This window comes from Myxocyprinus asiaticus, chromosome 39 (assembly GCF_019703515.2).
Source record: "Myxocyprinus asiaticus isolate MX2 ecotype Aquarium Trade chromosome 39, UBuf_Myxa_2, whole genome shotgun sequence".
Taxonomy (NCBI): domain Eukaryota; kingdom Metazoa; phylum Chordata; class Actinopteri; order Cypriniformes; family Catostomidae; genus Myxocyprinus; species Myxocyprinus asiaticus.
Genome location: NC_059382.1, coordinates 9,631,383 through 9,648,917, shown reverse-complemented (window position 1 = coordinate 9,648,917; position 17,535 = coordinate 9,631,383). Strand labels below are relative to the sequence as shown.

The following is a 17,535-nucleotide window of genomic DNA, read 5'->3' as shown; positions in this document are numbered from 1 at the left end:
AGTTAGGATCACTACTTTATTTTAAGAATGTGAAATGTCAGAATAATAGTAGAGAGAATGATTTATTTCAGCTTTTATTTATTTCATCACATTCCCAGTGGGTCAGAAGTTTACATAGCATTTGGTAGCATTGCCTTTAAATAGTTTAACTTGGGTCAAACGTTTTGGATAGCCTTCCACATGCTTTTCACAATAATTTGCTGGAATTTTGGCCCATTTCTCCAGACAGAACTGGTGTAACTGAGTCAGGTTTGTAGGCCCTTTTTCAGTTCTGCTCACAAATTTTCTATCAGATTGAGGTCAGGGCATTGTGATGGCCACTTCAATGCCTTGACTTTGTTGTCCTTAAGCCATTTTGCCACAACTTTGGAGGTATGCTTGGGGTCATTGTCCATTTGGAAGACCCATTTGCGACCTAGCTTTAACTTCCTGGCTGATTTCTTGAGATGTTGCTTCAATATATCCACATAATTTTCCTTCCTCATGATGCTATCTATTTTGTGAAGTGCACCAGTCCCTCCTGCTGCAAAGCACCCTCACAACATGATGCTGCCACCCCCATGCTTCACAGTTGGGATGGTGTTCCTCGGCTTGCAAGCCTCACCCTTTTTCCTCCAAACATAATGACGACCATTATGGCCATTTTGTTTAATCGGACCAGAGGACATTTCTCCAAAAAGTAAGATCTTTGTCCCCATTTGCACTTGCAAACTGTAGTCTGGCTTTTTTATGATAGTTTTGGAGCAGTGGCTTCTTCCTTGCTGAGCAGCCTTTCAGGTTATGATGATATAGGACTCGTTTTACTGTGGATATAGATACTTGTCTACCTGTTTCCTCCAGCATCTTCACAAGGTCCTTTGCTGTTATTGTGGGATTGATTTTCACTTTTCGCACCAAACTAAGTTAATCTCTAGGAGACAGAATGCGTCTGCGTGGTCCCATGCTGTTTATACTTGCATACTGTTGTTTGTACAGATGAATGTGGTACCTTCAGGTGTTTGGAAATTGCTCCAAAGGATGAAACAGACTTGTGGAGGTCCACAATTTTTTTTTCTGAGGTCTTGGCTGATTTCTTTTGATTTTCCCATAATGTCAGTCAAAGAGGCACTGAGTTTGAAGGTAGGCTTTAAAATACATCCATAGGTACACCTCAAATTCAGTACACCTCCTATTAGAAGCTAATTGGCTAATTGTCTAAAGGCTTGACATCATTTTCTGGAATTTTCCAAGCTGCTTAAAGGCACAGTTAACTTATGTAATGTAAACTTATGACCCACTGGAATTGTGATAAAGTAAATTAAAAGTTAAACAATTTGTCTGTAAATAATTGTTGGAAAAATTACTCATGTCATGCACAAAGCAGATGTCCTAAACAACTTGCCAAACCATAGTTTGCTAATATGAAATCTGTGGGGTGGTTAAAAAATGAGTTTTAATAACTTCAACCTAAGTGTATGTAAACTTCTGACTTCAACTGTATCCATATATGCACAATTACAGTTGAAAAAAGTTAACTATTTTTGAATGCCCTATGTATCCATATGGAGTAATACGCTTTATTTTTCAATCCAGACACACCCTAGCAACAATATGAAAACTGCATTTGATAGCTAAATGAAATATATTAATATGAATTTCTCTACTTTTTCATGCTCTCTCTCAGTCTCCACTTGCTCTGCTCCTATAGAGAATTAATAGAAAACACCCACTTATTACCTCTCACTCTGTGCCATTGGAAAGACACTGTTCATGCCTCCACTTACATGAAATTATTACTTTAATTCTTTGGGTGCCTTAGGGCTTTAATTTGTGAGCTGGACAATGTACTATACAATTATGGAAAGCAAAATACCATGTGAAAGATGCAGACCTATGGGTGCATGATCATCAAAATTGTTCTAAACTTTTTTTTATACAGATGGCTGAACTACACTACCAGTCAAAAGTTTGGATACGACTACACATTCTTTATTACTTTTTCCCACATTTTAGGATAATTGTAACTTTTAAATAACAGTTATTAACTGGAATTATGGAAATCCTTGGATGCTTTTTAAACAGTATTGAAGGACGTCCCATATATGCTGATGACTTGTTGGCTGCTTTTCCTTTGCTATGTAGTCTATCTCATCCTTATACAAAAAATACTAAATAGATAAATGAAGTAGTTTTATGAAGAAATTAATATGTAGGCACAGTTTATTTTTGTCTACAAATCATTTTTCAAGCATTTAAGCTTAAGCATTGAGATCAAAAGGTTCAGTCCAAGTGTGTCCAAATGTTTAAATGGTGCACATACTCTAAATGTATAAACTTGAACTAATTTTATTTCAGGATTTCACACTTAAATTTCTCAGAAGTCGATTCAGTCAGCTTTCATTGATATTGCCAGAATTTGTACTCAAACCTCTGTAATCCACAGGGAAAATATTTACACATTGTGTAATTTGTGGGAAAAGTGTTAAATCATTTTCCATCCTTGCATCAATACTTGATGTAATGAATCTAATCGTATATTTGTCACACAGAGGTATCACTTTGCATGCCGACAAGAACTTGCTTTGCTTTGGTTTCCAGGGAGATGCTGTGATATTTGAATAATACTTGTCATAGTCTAATCAGCTGTCATGAACAATTACCTAATGGCTTGTCAATCAAAGCCTGTCAGTCAAAAAAAGTGTTTTGCAATTATGCTATTTTTATTCTGAATTGCTTGATGTTTATGAGAAATGCAGTCTTATGTAACTGCCGTGACAGTTTCCTGGGAGGAGTTCTGTCTGATTAGCCACCAGTGTGATTGAGAATCAAATGACTCTTTGCTTGAACAAACTTGAACAAACTACAAGCTACAAAAAAAAAAAAAAAAAAAAAAAAAAACACCATAAAAGTCAATACAACTTGTGCTCTATATTCCAAGACTTCTGAAGCCATATGATAGCTTTGTGTGAGGAACAGACTGAATTTAAGTCATAATAACTGAAGGCCTTAAAAATCTTGCTTGACAGCCATGAAGCTTGGAGCCATTCATCTTCACTGAATCTCTCAGTTCCAATTAGATGTTGTGGAAAGCACAAAGTCTGTGACTCAGCTGTTTGAGCGGCACGTTATAAAAGAATGGCAGCGAAGAGGCAGCAAACAGCGCAGTTAAAAATGCATGAGGCGCTACCCAGCGCTGCTCTCGCTGCGTCGAATAGAGCTATCACGCCTGCCTGTTATCTCCAGAACCCCCAGGTAGAAATGGTAATGATTCTACTTAACACCGCTGCACATATGGAGGGAAAATGGAAATGCCAACAGCACCTCAACTATAAAGAAAATCAAATTGAAATATTAATCCACTGATTAATATAACATTATGAGCACCCATTCTCTTTGTTGTTTAACAACAAAGGATTGCAAAATAAGCAACTGCCTGAGAGGTAAGGGGTTTAAAAGGGTCCCACTGAGGTGTTAGCATCCCTTTCAAACATCATTACCACGCATAATGTATTCACTTCCACAGTGCTGAGGTTTTGATATTGATGTTTACTCATTTATTTTTTAATTAATGTTCTTTGTTAATGAATTCTTTGATGAGAGGCATTTTGTAAATCATTATCCTAAGAAGACAGAGTAGAAAAAACACTCGTTTTTGCCCATGAAACTTGAAAACGCAAGGTGTAAGGTTGTAACAAAGTTGAACTTGAGTTGTTTTTGTTTTTTTGTTTTTTTTGCTTTTTCTCTAAAGTGTCATTAATTATTGTATTTATTGTGATTGCATCTTTTTGTTGTCTTGGGATTTCATTTGGGATGTAAAATCAAAATTGGGCCCTTTGCAAACATGCTTAAAGGGATAGATCACCCAAAAATCATTTACTCACCCTCATGTTGTTTCAAACCCAAATGACTTTCTTACTTTCAAGGAACACAAGATGTTAGGCTGAATGTTAGCATCAGTGACCATTTACTTTCATTGCATATTTAGTCCCCATCCAATAAAAGTGAATGTTGACTGAGGCTGTCAGTCTGCTTAATGTCTTATAAGAATATCATGGGGGATGTAAATGATGGCAGAATTTTCATTTTTTAATGAACTATCCTTTTAATTAGATGAACTCAGAGCTTTAAATGAACTGCTCAGAAGTGGAAAAAAAGGTTTGTAAAGTTTTGAGGGTTCCTCACATCGATGCCGATCATTTTAAATGAGCAAACATCACCTGAGAAGCTGAATCAATCACAATCTTTAAGATATATCGGAAGACTCAGAAGAAGGGTCGCAAACACTCAACCCTTAACCATTAAAGGGGTAGTTCACCCAAAAATTATAACTTACCCTTATGTCATTCCTTGTGTATAACTTTATTTCATCTTCTGAACTCGAATGAAGCAAGTTAATGGGTGCCAAAATTTTGAAGCTCATAAATCACATAAGTCAGCATTAAAGTAATCCATAAGACTCCGGTAGTTATATTGATCTGTTTCTCACCCACACCTATCATATCACTTCTGAAGATATGGATTAAAACACTGGAGTCGTATGAATTACTTTTATGCTGACATTATGTGCTTTTTGGAGCGTCAAAATCTTGGCACCCATTCACTTGCATTGTATGGACCTACAGAGCTGAAATATTCTTCAAAAAATCTTAAATTGTGTTCTGCAGAAGAAAAAAAGGCATACACATCTGGGATTGCATGAGGGTGAGTAAATGATGAGATACTTTTCATTTTTGGGTGAAATATTCCTTTACTGCATGTTACATCTTAACTTTTCAAAAGGAAAAGGCTTTTCTTATTGCTTTTTTCACCTACATATTTGTACCAGCTTGTACTTTTTTAGACAGTTTTGGAAATTTGTTGTTATGTTATTGACTCCTCATGATGAATAAATCTACATATCAGTGTTCTCATGACAATGTCTTTTTGGATTAGATTTTAATAAGAATTTAAAGGTGCACTCTGGAAGATCCCAGTAGTATTTTTGTTTTTGGACTCTATACTGACACCCATCATCCTAGAGACTGGAGGTTTGTTTACCTGCTGCCGCTGCATGCCGAATATTTCTGTTTATCTTCTGTTTTGTTACTTTTAGTCTGTATTTTTTCTGTCTTATACTACACACATCACTATTATGGACATTCTTGGATTTAATCCAAAGGAATTTTCCCATGTGACCGGGCAGCCACTACACACAAACTCTCTGCTGGCTGAACACCGCCTTGTGCTCGTGCTTGCCGTTTGATGTTGCACTGTTTATGCATGATCCGCACAGTGAGAGGACATAGCGGTTTGTTTCTTTGCGTTTAAAAAGTATAGCCACGTGAAGAATATGCATGGTTACATGATTTCAGTGTTATAAAATGGCTTACTAACATTTTCTGTGTGAAATTATGTCCAATTTTACATCTTCGTTGCCATGACCCAAAGCTGTAAACCCTAAAGTGATGATTTCAACAATCTTTTAGCTGAAATACACAAGATTTAACAGAAGAATTAATGTAAGTGCTTTCATAAAATTATAAGTAACACATTTCTGCATTAAAACACTCCAAACATTTGTCACATTTATTTCCATTGTAAGTGCCCCAACTTAAATTTTTGCTTTTTTCAAAATAACAGCAGGATGAGTCGAAATAATTTTTTTGGTAATCAACATTATGCCACAAATGCTGTCGATTGAGCTTAACTTGTATTGAACCCGGAATATTCCTTTAACAGGAGACCGTTTCAAGTAAAAATGGCATACAGTTATATTTACAAGCAAATTTACTATAGATTAAGTTGTGCATTCAGATAGTGTTATGTACTCTAGTCAGCTCGAACTCTTTAAAAACTCTGCATAATCATGTAGGCCTACATAAGAAACACTTTAAATTGGGTTCATGAATTAATTTTCATATACAGTATGACCAAAATCACTTTTGCTTATCACTTAAATGGTACTTGAAACAAAATCTGCTATGTGGAAAATGTCTTTACCCTTTGAATTCAGTCAGAGATGCTAAGCAGCTTTAAACCAAAAGCTTTGCTAAGCTTTAAAACAAAAGTTTTACAAGCAGCATCTAAGTTTCTCATAACATCTTTTACACAAAGTCAAAATGTGATCTTTGCCATCTCCCATTCAGCTTTGGGTTTAGGAGAAAACATGCATTTTAGTCTTTGAGACAAAAGAACAGTTTTTTTTATTTTTTTTATGACTGAATGACTGATCGTGTTTGCAGTACCCCACATACACCACAGTGCTATTTTTCTTCCTATCTTTCAAGCCAGTCTAAATGAAGCCAAACTATACAGCCTTAAAGGCACATTCATCACAGTGTGCCTGTGAGCTCAGTGCAGATGTAATGCAAGTAACTGATTGCTCTCTCATTCTCACTGAGGAAAAAAAAAAATCTCGACTAGAATTAGAGCTTTTCATCGGCAAATATATTTCACTTGTGATTAATTGCAACACTCAAATCCCGATCATTTTTACACAAGAGAGAGCATTTTGGCTTTGTAAAATTGATATAAAGAAAATGCAAATCGTTGGTGTTCTTGGCACCAAACATATGCTGCCACGATGCCAACAAGCCTGCCCCTGACGATCCCAGCTGGAAGCTTGCAAGACATGCTTTTGGCAAAGGACTTTTTTCCACCCCGTTTTGCAAATGATCGGCAATTAATATGCCAGGCATCCCAAGCTTATTCTGCACCTGTTTACATGCAAGTTTAAACTCTGTGGAATTTACTGTAGGTTCAAATGCTTTAGATTTGTTCCATAGACTATTATTTATGAATTGTCCAAGTTAGGATTTCTAGAGGTTAAGCAGTGAAACCCATATGGCTTTTTCTTTCTTTCTGTGGAATATAAAAAGAGATTTTAGGCAGAATAACAGCCTCAATCACCAGTCACAATTATTGCATCTTTTCTCCATACAATAAAAGTGAATGGTAACTAAGGCTGAAATTCTACCTAACATCACCTTTTGTGTTCCATGGAAGAAAGTAAGTCAAACGGGTTTGCAATATAAGGGTGGCAGAATATTTTTGAGTGAACTATCCCTTTAAGCCATGTTCATGTGAGTTTGTGTAAATGTTCTGAATGATATCTGTATTTAAGAACTTATGAGGGCCTTGATTTTAAATGTTTTTTTTTTTTTTTTGGTACCTTGAAATTGTCTTGCACAAAATGCAGCGATCATTTTGCATAGTGGTCTCTTAAGTATATTCTTATGGATCCAAGCATGTTCTGAGCACCTGTGTGCAAGCTTGTAGACTTATTTACATGTTTCCAGTCACCCATTTTAGGATGTTAAAACTGTGGCCAATGCAAATGAAAATTTACAGGGAAAAAGAAAATATTCAAATGAAATGCTTACATTGAGCGCAATTGGAAATCTGCCAAACATTCTCAGCTCACAATTCCAGATCAAGCATTGTTTCCCTGTCTCTCACTTTGCCACCCTAACACGAGCATGTTTTCTTGTGACATTTACACTTTTGAAATAGGCACCTCCCTTATATATGAAGCAGACGTTATATGTTAGTTACACTTATGAAGATGTCCTTTTATGCATCTTGCTATAAGTGCTTCATATATGAACTGCTAAAAAACTCCAGTCGAGACAGGGACAGAGTGGGCTGTGTTAATCTTCCTTTCTCTCTTCTCTCACAGATCTTCCTCATTGCACAACTTATGATGGATAGGAAGCCTTAATGAGCTTCTTACAAGCAATTAAATAATCAGGGAGCCCTGCTGTTTGTCGATGAGGCTTTAGAGAGTGCTGAAAAGCGGTGGGCCATCAGCGCTCCAATCAACAGGACACGGCGCTCAGTGCTGTCACCAACGTTATTTTAAACAATGACTCTCTACAGCACTGCTGAGAAAGCATTCATAGGTATTATGTTCACAGGAGTGGGGAAGTTTAGTAAAGGCATTTGCGTCAGTGCTTTGTAATTGTGTCTTTCTGTTAATGGCCTTATGGATGGTACAACATTCTGGAATGTATATGGCACAAACTAAAGCAATAAGCCACATTAAAGTGATTTTTCCTTTGTAAAAGAAATAGTTCACATTAAAATACAAATTCTGTCATTGCTTACTCTCATGTCGTTCCAAACCCATATGCGGTCATCTTTTTCCCATGGAACACAAAATTATAATTTTTATGGCACTATATTCCAAGTCTTCTGAAGCCATATGATAGCTTTATGTAAGGAACAGATGAATTGTTTTATTTGTTATATTCACTGATAATCTTTCCCTTCGCCTAAGCTCTGAAATCTCTGAAAGATTTGATGTTATTGTCGCTAAAGCACGTGGTCAATATGAACCTTCATTGAATGGAAAAGCATGAAGTTAAATTCATTATATCTCAGAAATCACTGAAATGTACAAGTTTGGAACAAAATGGGGCGAGTAAATAATGACAAAATTTTCATTTTTTAGGTGAACTAAACCTTTATGCAGTTATTTTAGAATAGCTTTAAATTTTAGAACCATAACAATCCGTTTTAAAACAGTAGTTTTGAAAGGTGTGATATGATTGACATCTTCAAGTTTCTAATCACCTACACTGAAAAAAACTGGTTTGTTGTTCAACACCATAACGTATAAAAATAAATCGCTTTTACTCAAATATGTACATATTTATTAAATATTTAGATTTACTAAATTTTCATTAAGTTAACACAAAATATAAATTTTAAGGTGAACTTAGAGAGTTACAAAATGTAAACTTGAAAAATGTTCCTTGAACTTCTTTAGCTTATGAATCTGTAGAATTAAGATTTTTGGCACTAGAGCTGGGCGATCGGACGATGTAATCGGATATCGACGATATCTAACAAATATCCCGATGATGATTGTGACAGTCATCGACGGACGATGATCCACAAAATCTACAAATTTCAAAACCATGGAGCTGGGAAGTTGCCAGATTTATTAAATAGTAGCCCAGTGAAATTAGCACCCGCCAAATATGGGTAGACTATATCATGCGCACGGCGGGCTAACTGTAAGATGTCTCATGACAATAAATGCTATTAGACTCAAAGACACATGCTTGAAGAAGCACACTTTATTATATTTTGAAGAACAGATGAAAGAAAAGTTGTCGACGCATGTCTCTGATGTGCTGTTAGTTCAGAGGCGAGCAACGGGAGCGTGTCTCTTGGAACACGTGCATGTAAAGAGTTCTGACTCGTCTGTTTCAGTCATCTGAAAACTGCTTGCAAGAATAGTGTCAACAAAACACCTTGAAACTAAAATGTATTTATATTTCAATTATTATTATCATCATCATTATTGTGTTTACATTTATAATTGTCTTTAGATCTTAATTTGTATTAGTAATTTTCCAGCTGTCATAGACGGATACTTGCATGATGGCAAATGGAAGGGTGGTAATAAAGATTTTTTGACCACTTCGTTATTTTAATTGCTATTTTCATTTTAAGTGCAATTTGAATTGAGAAATGTCTTTGGTTTAATTTTTTTTATGGTTCAATAAATTAATTAAATTTTTAAAGCAATATCAGCAAAGAAAGAATATTCACTGATCCCTCGGTCGGGAGTTTGAAGAAGTAATCGGACATTGCAATATTTTTTTATAAAAATATAGTGAACATATTTCTTGCATGTCGCCCACCACTATTTAGCACTACTAACTCAAACAATCAAGTAAAGAAACTGAGGTTGTGGGGAATACCCATAAGTCCTTGCGCTTTAATAATTTAATATTTTTTTTTTTTTTTTTTTTTTTATCAAAAGGAACTTATTGGGGCATTTAAATAGTTGTTATTAAGAATGAATGATTTTAGCTATTTTTAGCATTATTAGTGTTTATATAGTTTATTATTATTAATGTGAATAGCTGTTTTGTCTAAAGTCACCATTAGGGTGATTATTGTTCCATAAATGGTCAACTTGGATCCTGTTTAGACCATTTAATTTTTCCTTGTGCATGTGAATATGCATAGCTGAAGTGCAGCTTTATGTACACTTCTTTGGGAAAACGTTTTCTTTAGAATCAATTAAATTAAGCAGAAACAATTATATAAATCTTAATTTGAGACAACTTGCTAGTTTCTAAATATTATTCATGTATACATACCAGTTGAATAGACCAATACTTTTGTGTATTTCTACTAAAGGTTTTCTAGTTGTGCTGACATAAAATGACCATAAGTTGAATTTACTTAAAAAGGGTGATGCAAAAATGCAACCTATATATTTTGTGTAAATCCAAGATAAAATTTTTCAGTGTATCAAACCTTTATTGACATAGCAGTTATTAGAGAGCAACTCTTTTCTTTAACATTAGCATTGATGTAATTAGTTTAAAACTGCAGTTACTTAAGCGGCACTTTCCCTCGTTCCAAATTTAGTATTGAAACCAATCACCTCTTGTTTTTCCAGTTTACAGATCTGTTATTCAGCCTAAGTGAGTATACACATGACACACGCCCAGACAATCTTGGTGATAAAGTTCACTTCCAGCCCCAAAGATGGGTTATCACCTTGTTATGCCTTAAGTGCTGTAACATCTTCTTTATAATTATCTATATTTGGTATGAGCAATGTCCCGATTGCAATAGTATAATTTCTTAATAATAATAAAAAAAAAACAGCAAGTGCATTTAATTACAGGAACTGGCATATTCAAAATGGGGGCTTGGGGCTATGACATGCCAGTATGTGTACAGAGTTCTCAGCTTCTAATTTCTCACCCACTGAAGACGGGACTGGGCATCCCTGGGTGCCATGACACCTCTGCCACAGCGGTGACTTCCTCCCATTGCAGCGAGCTCATTCGCTCCTGCGGTATAGAGTAAGTGGATATAGAGTAAGTGAGAAGCAGTGTTGGGGAAGCTACTTTGAAACTGTAGTTTGTCAAGCTACGTGCTGCTTAAAGTAGTTTATGCGCGGTCAAGTTAATCTTTTAAAATAGTCGTTGGCTACACTATTAGCTTCTAACAAAAAGTAGAGAACTGCATTGAAGCTATTTAAGGGGGAAATATCTTTTAAATGTGTAACTGTCCAATTATATAATTTAGAATTTAATCACAGTTGTATTTTTCTTTTTCTTGCACAAAAACCATAAAAGGTTTCTGAATTAGGGGGTAGCTTTAAAAGAACATAAATTTACACTACATACAAAAAACACTTATTACAACTAAAAACTAGAATACACCCTCATATAACTGAATTGAAAACGTAGTAATAAACATTGCTATTAATCTAAATATTCTGACATTTTATATGAACCATCCAAATGAACTGATTCTCTAGACTGAATAAGGGGAATGGCTTCAAAAGAACACGAGAATATACACTAAATTCAACACTTAATACAACAAAAATTTTTAATAAAAAACAGAATACACCCATATTTAAATAATCCAGTTAAAAACATACAGTAAACAACAGACCTGAACTGCCGTGTAGGGATTAGAATGATTCAGACTTTCCAACCCTAAAGTAAGACTGGTGACACTGGTGCCGTGACCCGGATGGGAATGAGGTTTAGGGGGATGAGTGTAACAGTAGCCAGCTGGTATGTGATAGCTGTGCACTGTGTAAACCTCACTCTCCTGGCCTTAAGAGACACACTAGTGACCGAGGCTAGAGGCCATAGCTTTTCTAGCCTCCTTGCTAGCGTGTCCGACTCCCGTGTTAGGGATTGCCGGGTCGAATCCCACTTGGAGCGGGTCGAGTAGGATCGGTGACACGTGACGGAACTCAAATCAGTTTTGCATCATCTGAACAATCCAATTCACTAGAATCAATCAGACTTACCAATGCTAAATATGAGAGTGGACCATTTTTATCATTTGGCTGCACTACATCACTGCTTGTTGGAAAACATTGATTGTTACAAAAAAAAAAAAAAAAAAAAAATAGGCCTACTCTGTTTTAGAAACAGCTGAACTTCACACACACAAATGAAAAATTGTGTTAATTTAGTAGCGTCTCTACTTTTAGCTAGTTACCTTACAACATTGATCAGGAGAGGAAAATGCCATGCTGCAAAAAGTAAATATGTTGCCTATTAATAGGCTGGTAGATGGGTAGAACCTGGAGTAGAACCACGAGGCGCTGTGGGGGGTATGCGTGTGTGTGTGTGGGAAGAGAAAAGGGGCGCACATTCAAAGCTCATTGCTGTCATGGGACACATGTTAGCACAGGACACATGTTAGCATGCACACATGCGTGGAGAAAGCACTCTTGTTTCTGTGTTTGTTCACATTTGCCCGCTTTAACAGTTATAAACGATTCGATATATTCACTGAATTATGATTTTTGGGTGACCTCACCCTTTATCTAAAACCATTACAGTAGCTGCGGTTAAAAGCTGTCACATTGCTAAAAAAAGTGTCACAGAAACAGCTAATCAGAGCATTAGTGTAAACTTTAATGTTTGTGTGGGCATACTGTCACAACAACAACGTGCTGGCCAGTTTGGTACTGCATGCTTCCATATGGCTCACTGCCACTTGGAAAGCTACACCACCCACATACAGTACATGCACAAACATGCTTAATCAGCATTTTTCCTCAACCTCCTAGATTAAACATAGGCCAAATTATACCAGAACCACAACCTTTTTTTATTCAAATGGATATTTTAGGCCATATGTAACAGATTGTGATGTATAGCCACATTTTACAACACAGCCCTGGGTGAAATATTGAGACACAAAAGCCTGGCTACATGCTTCTCTGGTTCCATGCAGATTGCACAAGCTTATTATGATCTAATAACTGGCAGACTGTCCAGCATTATTACAGGAAGAGAAGGTTAAATTAATAGCTTATCATCTGCCCTCAATATCAGTCATTTTGTTTTTAATGATCATAATTCTGACATTAAATCTTCATTACCTGTCATGATCATAAGGGAGGTCTGTCAATTTACTGCTTCAATGAGAATTAAAGCAAGTATTGCTCAAGCTAGTGTCTGTTTTACAAACAAGACTAATTTCGTTACCAGGGGCCACATCACAGAGGCATGGCCATGACAAATTAGAATTCTTCAGCCTAGAGATGAAATGTACCTGGCCACATGAGGAAAAATACAGATTTATTTTGGGAATTAAATGTTTTCAGGGCATGGTTTTCATGTCTGTATAGCCATTGGTGACATAGAGGAACAACAACACTTAGCATTTCTTCCATTGTGCCCTCTTGAACATTAGCATACAATATTTGGGTTTAGAATATTCAAGTGGACTTTAATTTCCTTGGAGATTGCTGTGAGAAATATCTAGTGATGCTGAAACTGTTTTTGTTATTATTCTAAACCAGTAGTTCTCAACGGGTGGGATGTGACCCATAAATGGATTGCATGTCAAAATCAAAGAGAGCATGGCAGGACCCAAATGCAGTGAGGCAGGGATAAGGGCTTTATTTAGCAAAAACAAACGTACAATCCAAAATACAACAAAAACCTCTCACTGTGGAGGGAATATATGAACATAAATGGATCGGGAAAAAACAACTGGATACACACAGCACAAATAACAACAAACTATTTGACAAAGGACTCAGACACGAGGAGAACTCATATAGGGGAAACATAATGAGAGACAGGTGACACGGCTGATGAGCTGATGGGAGTAATTGGTGATGTCATGGCAACAGGGCTAGCATTCAGCACGTGGCACCTGCAAACACAAGAGGAAGAGAAACACAGGGAAACAAGCAGACATGACACAGACGAGACCGACAGACAGTCGGGTCTGACTGTTACAGTACCTCTCCCCTGACGGATGCCTCCTGGCATCCAAAGAGACACCAGAACACAAGAGGGGCTGACCAGGGAGGGAGGGTGGGAAAAAAGACAGGACATGGAGCATGAGTGTCCGGATCCCAACACCAAAACTGAACCAGACAAGAGAGTCAGTTTCCGGATGCCATGCTCTGACAGAAGAGCACACAGCAAGGTGACAGAAACTGAAGCCATGCGCCCTCACAAAGACAGATTGAGCACATGGCCAGGAGAATAACCATGAGCCATGTGCTCAACACAAACACAGAACATGAGTGTCAGGATCCTGTCACCACAATAAACATGACTAACAAAGTGACAGGATCCTGACTCCCCCCCCACCAATGGGACACAAAAGGGGAACATCAAACAACAGACAAGACAAACAGAACAGGCACTAACACAGAACAGAAAAAACAAAAGTAAGGGTGGGAAACGGGAGTGTCCGGTGGCCTGGGAGGAGACTTGAGGTAGAGGCCTGGGTCCGGTGGCCTGGGAGGAGGCTTGAGGTGGAGGCCTGGGTCCAGTTGCCTGGGAGGAGGCTTGAGGTAGAGGCCTGGGTTCAGTGGCCTGGGAGGAGGCTTGAGGAAGGAAAAGAGGGAGGAGAGGAGGGTGGCAAGGACAGAAAGGGCAGCAAACTGGGCAGAGGTCAGCAGAGTGGGCGGTGGTGGCTGGACAGGGGTCAGAGGACTGGGCGGTGGCCGCTGGACTGGGGTCAGGAGGGAAAGGAGTCATTGTTGCGGGGTCAGGCAGTCCTGTGGCTGCTGGGAACTGGACTGACTTGATGAACACAGGGAACAGGACAGGCTTGATGGCCACAGGGGCTGGACAGGCTCAATGACCACAGGGAACTGGACAGGCTTGTCAATGGCCTCAGGGAACTGGACAAATTTGATGACCATAGGAAACAGGACAGGCTCGTCAACGGCCGCAGTGGTTGGTGACCTGGTGAACGGCCTCCATGGCCTTGAGCGCTGGCAGGGAAGGGGGAATGGCCTCTATGGCCATGAGCACTGGCAGAGACTGGGGAATGGCCTCCGTGGCCATGAGCAGTGGCAGGGGAACGGCCTCTGTGTCTGTGAAAGCTGGCAGCGGCAGGGGAACAGCATCCGTGGACGTGAGCACTGGCAGGGAAGGGGCTCTGTGTCTGTGAAAGCTGGTAGCAGCAGGGGAACAGCCTCCATGGATGTGAGCACTGGCAGCGGCATGGCCTCTGTGGCTGTGAGTGCTGGCAGCAGCAGGGGAACGGCCTCCATGGCCATGGATGCTGGCAGCGGAACAGCCTCTGTGGACGTGGACGCTGACAGCGCCTCCTGGCGGTGGGCTCCTCCGCCTCCTGGCGGTCAGCAGCGGGCTCCTCCTCCTTTGATGTGCGGAGGCAGTGGCCGAGGTGTCCACCTCCTTGTGGGGGGTGCCCTCATCCTCGGGTTGGGATGAGAAACATAAGTCCTCTGAGGCACAGGCTGTGATGAACTGATCCTACGTCATGGCTAGCATGATGGCCTCGAGAAGACTCCCACCCTCATCCCCATCTGGGACACAAGATTTAATAGGTTCAGTCAGACCTTCCCTAAAGAGTCCAATAAGTCAGGCCTGATTGTATCCCAGACCAGGGGCCTGTACCATGAAGCCGGTTTAGCTGGGTAGCCAGGTAAGTTTGAGATTAGTTTGCACCAACCCTGGGTTTTAGGTACCATGAAATTAGCTTGGCTTTAATTGGTGTTCGTCGCCATGGTATCTTATGCTGCACGGCTAACCTGCTCCAGAGCAGGTTATGTTCTGGATTCGAGATCTCAGACTGAAATTTTAACAATCAGCTGTGAGCAAAGTCACATCTAGGTGAAGTAACTAATTCCCAGTGTCTGTTACAATGACTTCACCTTTTCTTCCAAATCCTGTGGACATCTCCGCACAAATTGTTAGACGAGCACATCGCAGAGAAAGAGCTTTTAGGGACAGACAAAATGCCCTCGCTTTTCCTGATACTTACTTGTATGAAAGATACTGATTTTCCATGAAAGGAATCTCATATCTTTGCGAACTTCTTGAGCCGCACATAACAAATGTGACACGTCAAAGCCATGCCCTTACTGTACCGTAAATGGTATGTATTGCATTGCGTTTTTTTGCAAGTGGTACATACTTGTATGTGGTTGGTGATGCAAAGAACCTAGGGAAAAACACGGTTTGTCGAACCATTCACAAGGTGGTCCTCACAATGCAGGGGTACATAAATAGCTTCATTGTGTTCCCCAGACATTTATCGACCATGTCCATAAAAGAGGGCTTTTATAAAATTGCCGGTAAGATATATTGATTGGGTGACATCACATGAACCAATTTAACCTTATACATTCACTTTTTTTTTACTTTTTCAAAAAGCAGATTTCGCTTAGAGCACTTAAATGTATTATACATGTTAAGAATTATTTTTTTAAATCTTATGATAGGATTCCCTAGAATCATAGGAGCAATAGACTGCACACATGTTGCTATCTCCACGGCTCTAGGAGAACATGAGGCAGATATGTGAATAGACAGCCTTTTACAGCCTTAATGTTCAGGTAGGCCTACTATACATGTGAGCTGATTTTTATTTTCAGTGAGATGAATCTTTAAATTAATAGTAATATTAACAGATATGACAATGATCAACTGTACATTTCATCTGCAGATGACTTGTGATCATGAATGTATGATCAAAAGCTTGGATGCCAAATGGCCTGGATCAGTACATGACTCACAAATTTTCCGTGAGTCTGTGTTGTGTCAGTGCTTTGAGGAAGGTAAGTTAAATTACAAAGTACAAAACACTTTAAAGTGTTCATTTTAATTGTGACACAGCAAAACTTACACAATTTTCCCTTTTCTGTTCTATGGCAGGGCTTTTTGATGGCCTGTCGGTAGGAGACAGGGGTTATGCATGCCAGAGGTTTTTGCTAACCCTCTATCCTGACCCGCAGACAGGGCCACAAAACTGCTTCAATGTGGCCCTCAGTAAAACCAGGGTCGAGATCGAGATGAACTTTGGCATCCTAAAGTCACGCTTCAACTGCCTTCGGCGCTTAAGAATGTCACCAGAGCAGGCATCACAGATAGTGGCTGCATGTGCCATTCTGCACAATATAGCCACTATCAGAAAGGAGCGAGTACCACCACAAAACCAGCTTCTCCCCGATGAAATTGACCCCATCATACTTGACCACCCAGCTGGTGCAGCTGTCAGAGATGCAATCACCATACAATATTTTACTTAATAAAAAGCACATTGAAACTGCAGATAGGTCTCAAACTGTTATTGGTTATGTGGCTAGGGTGGGAGAAAGAGCAAGAGAGAGTTGCATTAATAAATATTCATAGTGTTCATACTAAAGTGTTACTTGGTTAAATAAGTTCACGTACTGAGATCTGTTTTTCCAGCTGTTTGATCTCCAATTTTATTTTATTTTTATTTGGAGCCTCCTCAGCTCACAGTCCAGCTCCTTTAGTGTGCAGTCTAGTTGTAGGCTCCTTTTATAAAGGGCCCTGACTGAGTCTGTTTCCACCTGAACAAACAATCATTACAAGTTTTCTGGAGGTTAATCAAATCACAAAAAATGGCATGACTTTCTACAAACACAGGACAGACTGTCATTTTTATGTCAAGGGTTTAAAGCATTACCTTGTTCACATTCCTTCTGAAGCCCATTGAGGTAGAGGCCTCAGTTTCTGGGGCAGGTTGTAAAAAAATCCTACAGTAAAAGAGATAAAAGTGTAAGGGCCAGTCACTTGTTTTATGCCACACATTCAAATGTGTGCCATA

At 38.8% G+C, this 17,535-nt stretch overlaps 1 pseudogene; it reads left to right on the top strand.

The window, feature by feature from the left end:
- The first annotated feature begins 15,603 nt into the window (after positions 1-15,603).
- LOC127429639 (putative nuclease HARBI1) lies at positions 15,604-16,990 on the top strand (annotated as a pseudogene).
- Positions 16,991-17,535: the final 545 nt, after the last annotated feature.